Here is a 5,860-nt window from a genome sequence, read left to right as displayed (position 1 = left end):
AAGAAATCACAACTCAAAGCGATGACTTCAAATTGTTTGTTTTGTCCAACAAACAGTCCAGAAACCAAAAGATCAAAGATCTTTAAAATCAACCAAGAAGCAGGAGAATTGATAATTAAATAAATAAATAATCGATCAAAAAAGTGATCAATTATTCTCATTAATACGCTAAAATGTTTCAGGCTCACTTTGGACGCAAGCAGCACTCAGGCTGCTGCAGTATGAATATGAAGCTGTTGACCAACACACACACACACACACACACACACACACACACACACACACACACACACACACACACACACACACACACACACACACACACACACACACACACACACACACACACACACACACACACACACACACACACACACTCTGACAACAAACACACTGGGGATGTTGTGATTGGGAGAGCTGGTGTCAGCTGGGAACATGAGTCAGGTAGTATGACTTCATTGCTTTTTACGGGTATTAGGTCATCCTCCCCCCCCTCCCCCCTGCCTGTCTAATCACACTGATGCTGTACAGCAGTATTGTCTCGCCTCATGATGAGTAAGGCTCACCTCTGCTTCCTGTACGGCAGCGATGATCTCACCGGGAGCTCTGAACTCCGGCTTCATCAGTCGGTTCTTCAGGTCGGTTCCAGCATCCGGTTCTCATTTTACTCACAGACTGGATAGAAAAGGGTTCGTAGCTGAAAAATGGTTCTGATCCAGAAGTGTCTCCAGCTGCAATACCAGCGAGTGCCACTAGAGGTCGGCTCCAAAAAGCCTCCGGCTCCATAGACTCCCATTCAACTTCTCTCATCAAATCCAAAGTGAATAAAATGTGTCCATCAGTTATCTCGGTGTTGTTAGCTAAAGTCACTCCTTCTTATTAGTTTTCTGGAGGTCCATCTGAAAATAATCCCTCATTCATTAGAAAAGAAGATTCAAGAAGACCTGGTTTTGGGGGCGTGTCTGTTTGATTGACAGGTCTGTGGTGCAGTCAGGTTACAGCTATCGGTGGGCGGGACGTAGTATCGTCAGGTTTCCGATCAGATCGGTCAGATCCACCGCTGGCTCCTCCCCCAGCTCGTCCAAATATGGTCACTTCCTGCTCCAAACCGTTCCGAACTAGCAAAGATGGTGACGGACAGAATCTGAACTGGAGGATTCATAACGTTCACAAACCAACGATGACATCACTGATGGATCATGACATCACTGCTGGTTGAAGCTGAGTCACAACAAGAAATCTTCACAGGTTACAGACCGGAACACGTTTCATATGAAAGTAACTAAATTGTGAAGACTTGTCAGAAATAAAACATGAAGCCGTTCCTCCACTTCATCTTTTTATATCGAGATTAAACTACAAAGTGCTGAAGATTTAAAGCCACTTTGTGCAAAGTAACTCTACATTTACTCCATTTTGATGTTTTCAGTTCTACATTTCAGAAAGAAAATAATTTTTTTAAATTTTACTCCATTTATGTACCAGCTGTAATCACAGGAGACTTTCAAAGCAAAATTCAACATAGAAAAATAAATGATTAACTTAACAGAAGTTGAAGCATTTTTATAGATTAAGGGGTAAAACAATATTCTAATGTATATTTAATGACAACGTAATAAATTGCATGATCCTTCATCACGTAACAATTTAAGGGGTGTTTTCACGCTTACAAAACGTGTAACTTTCACGCCTAGATGGCCTGAAGCGTGTCTATCTTACGTTTTCAAAACAGCACATCACTTTTCTTCCTCCGGCGGTTCTGCTGCAGCATCAGCAGCAGGAAGCGAGGGGTGATGGTGACGCCTCCATCAGGACCAACCCGCATCTCTGCTCCAGCACTTATGAACATTATGAAGGTAAACAAACCGTTTACAGCGCTAACGGGGGTCATGTAAAATTCATGCTCAGCTGTTACGTAACGACGGGCGCTTCCTGGAGGAGCTCCGCAGAATATCTCCAGCGGCACACTTCACTTGTTTTTAATTTGTGTTTTTTTGTTTTGTTGGTATTTAGAATGAGTTCGGGATCGCGGGGAATTAAAACTGCAGCATTCAGCGGGAACATCTGCACGGCTCGATAATGGCAGCCGGGCATCGTCGCCGCCTCGAGGAATCGTTTTATGACGCTCCCTATTCGCCGTCTTCTTTAAATGATCAATTCATGTGAAACCCGACTCAGGTCAGATACACTCAAAAACACGTTTTCTTTTTCCTCCTGTTGAATGTCCGAGCTGCTGAAGGAGGAAAAATGTTCCCCCAGCTTACAAAAACAAAACAAAACAAAAATCCTCGGAATTTAAAGGGGCGGGACTACAGGCAGGATTTGTGACATCACAAATATGATGTGCAAATTTAAGACTTAAGAGACATCATGCTTCTAATACACCCACGAGTCCATCGGAGGACAATGTGTCAGAGTCACATAATTAAAGTTAGCTCAAAAAACAAAAACAAAAACAAAAAAAAAAAATCTGAATTTAAGGGGCGGTACTACAGGCAGGATTTGTGACATCACAAATACGATGTGGAAATTTGAAACCTCGACAAACACAGAGAATGAACTTAACTGTGACTTAAGGGACATCAGGGTTGTAATACACCCGTCATCCACTAGAGGACACCGTGTCAGAGTCACGATTTAACTCAGCATCTACTTTTAAATACAGTCTGTGAGCGTGACAGCGCCACGGTGACCTCTAGTGGACTGACAGGTGGGTGAATTACATGCTTTGCTGTGATAACAGTCTGCTCGACAAGCTGTAGAAATGAAGTATAACTGCATATTCATAGATTCTTTAATTAATAATAAACGAGAAGAATTAATGTCATTTAAAAAAAAAAAAACAGTTCATACATAAGTTACACACAATATTAAATCTTACCTTGTAAATATTACTTGTTATGACAAAATATGAATCCATTGAATGATATTCAATTCTGTATCCTAATTCTGTAGGTTGATTAATTATGAACTTGTCTTTTGTAAAGTAGCGAGGAGTTGTTTTTTGCTTTTTAACTATATTTTATAACATGGTCATTTGTTTTGTGTGTTATATCCTGCAACGTGTAACTAAAGCTGCTTCTTAATATTATAATAATGCGTCATAATTTAGAAACCCATCATGCATGTTGTATGTTTAAATCTGAATGAATAAAGTAACACCTGTAATGTTCAGTGCAGTACTCCATCTGAGTACAAATGTCAAGAACCACAAATAGAAACCGTCCAGTGAAGTAAAAACACATCACAGTTGTATTATGTTGCTTTTATATTTGTGATCCTCTTCAGATTATTTTTCCTCTCCGGAGAGTTTAATTTATTTTGAATGAAACTAGAAGCGGTCCATCGGCACCGGTGGGGGCGATGGAGGTCGGACCACCGGCACCGGGGCGGTGATGGAGGTCGGACCACCGGCACCGGGCGGTGATTGTGGTCGGCAGGTGGCGCCTGCAGGCTGCTTTGTAATTAGCAGAGATTGGCAGCCTAATCAAGCGAGTGCTGATCTGCAGGTGGCTGCTCGGCTCGGTTCGGCTCGGCTCGGCTCGGTTCGGCAGCTCCCCAGACCCGCTCAGAGAAAACCCCGTCCCGGATGATGTCATGATTCCGCGGACTGTCCACATTTTGAAAGGTCACCGGGGACCGAAGAGAGGAGAGGACGTGTTTGAAAACAGGTCGCGGAGAAAGAAAAGGAGAGAAGAAGAGCGCAGGTAGGACGTGACGCAAAAACACGCCGCAGTTTGAGGCTCAAATTTATTCTGTTTGCGTCTCTGTGTGTTTTTAAACGGAAGCAAGCAGACAGGGAGTTGAATCAGTTCATGAACTCCGTGACCTCCAGTACACAGAGTAGTTTTCAGTGTCGGCCGGTGGATGGCGCCTTCGTATCTGCTGCGGTGTGGATGTAATGCCGTGCAGGGGGAGCAGGGGGCGCCAGAGAGGCACAGAGGAGAGCAGGGAGAGACGGGCTTAATGAGGAACACCTGAATGTTGTTTTTATTCATGCAATTATCCAGTCAGCCAATCAGGGAGCAGCAGCAGCAGCTCAAAGTCTTCCTGCTGATCTGGACTTTCACCAGTTAGTTTTTACAGACAGAAACACCTCGTTGATGAGAGAGGTCAGTGAATGCATCACGCTGCTTTTCTAATTTAATTATTTTACCCAGAAATCAGCGTGTTTTCGTGCTTAAACACAACAAACACACTGATTCTGTCCAGCAGCAGGATGGTGGAAAAAACTCTTTTGAGAGCAAATTTCTTGCACTGCAATCAAAATTCAAATTTGTAATTAAAAATAAATAAATGTATTTGCATTGCAAACAAATTTGCTCGCACAGTTTCGTTAGTTTTGGTCACAGAACTCAGAAAATTAATTTTTCTTTTTTCTTTCTTTTCTTAATCCTGCATGAAAAATCCTACAAATGTAAAAGTACAGAAGTAGTTTCAACAAAATGTACCGCTGGAATAATTTTACTGATACAAAAGAAGCATTTTAATGGCTATGATGGAACTTCAGTGGTTTTATTAATACATCAAATCATCATCGTCACAATTTGAGATTGTAATTGTCTTTTTCTGTCCATTTTATGACAGCTGCAGTCTGAGCCTGGTCACAGTTTAATGATGCACCCTTACGAAGATGTTTATTTGCATATATTTACATGTCTGTTGGTCATCAGGCTTCATAAACAGGAAGTGCACAGTGCAGATGGGACATAAATACCAAGTGAAATATACAAAACTATCACTGAGATACATTCAAATAATTGCTGGCAGTGACGGGAAGGAATAATGTAAATAAATAGTGTGGTGCTAATTGTCCACTCGTCAGTTTTTCTGACTTCTTCATGCTGTTGATTGAAGTAATGAGACGAGCTTCTGATCCTTTGTCACGGCTCTGACATGTTTGGACCAGTCCTCTCATCAAACACAGCGGGAAGCAAAAAACCAGAAAACAAAAAGGCTCATAAAGCATTGACGGGTTTGACGTATCAAACTAACACTGAGCTTTTATTTTGAAAAGCCACACAAAGTTTACAGCTAGCGGCAACCAGCAGTGACGTCCATCCAGCTCCATAGACTCCATGGACGTAGTATCGTCAGGTTTCCGATCAGATCGGTCAGATCCACCGCTGGCTCCTCCCCCAGCTCGTCCAAATATGGTCACTTCCTGCTCCAAACCGCTCCGAACTAACAAAGATGGTGACAGACAGAATCTGAACTGAAGGATTCATAATGTTCACAAACCAACGATGACATCACTGATGGATGATGACATCACTGATGGATGATGCTATCACTGATGGATGATGCTTGCTGGAGACAGATGGACAGCCCCTAGTGGTATTGCACTTCAAGGCACTTCTGCTGTTGGCTTCACTTTTCAGACCCCGAGTAAACGTCCATTTTTTTTTTTTAGATACAGTTTATGACCAAAACAAACAGACACAAAATATGTACGAATAAAAGGTCGCTCAATATTTGCACGCAAATTGCTTCAAAGCAGCGACTCGGTTCTGTAGAAACCGACGGAAAGAAGAGACGTTCAGACGTCGCTGGGAAACAACTCTGAAAAAGAGGAGCGCTGTTTATAACGGGGAGGTGTGACTCAGAGGTTCTGTAGCCACCGGGCCGGTCCTGTCTCACAGCTTCTTTAACCACACACACACACACACACACACACACACACACACACACACACACACACACACACACACACACACACACACACACACACACACACACACACACAGCATCAGAAGGACCTGTGACTGCAGTGACTCCACCCCGAAGAAGTAAATATAAGACGCTCATTTTCTGAGCGTCGGGACTTTTTCAGACTCTCAGGATGAGCCTGGAGAGTTAT

Source organism: Brachyistius frenatus, unplaced genomic scaffold (assembly GCF_029030835.1).
Source record: "Brachyistius frenatus isolate BFR_SWC_R1_liver_20210118 unplaced genomic scaffold, ASM2903083v1 Contig_137, whole genome shotgun sequence".
Classification (NCBI taxonomy): Eukaryota; Metazoa; Chordata; class Actinopteri; family Embiotocidae; genus Brachyistius; species Brachyistius frenatus.
Note: the sequence above shows the minus strand (reverse complement) of the source record.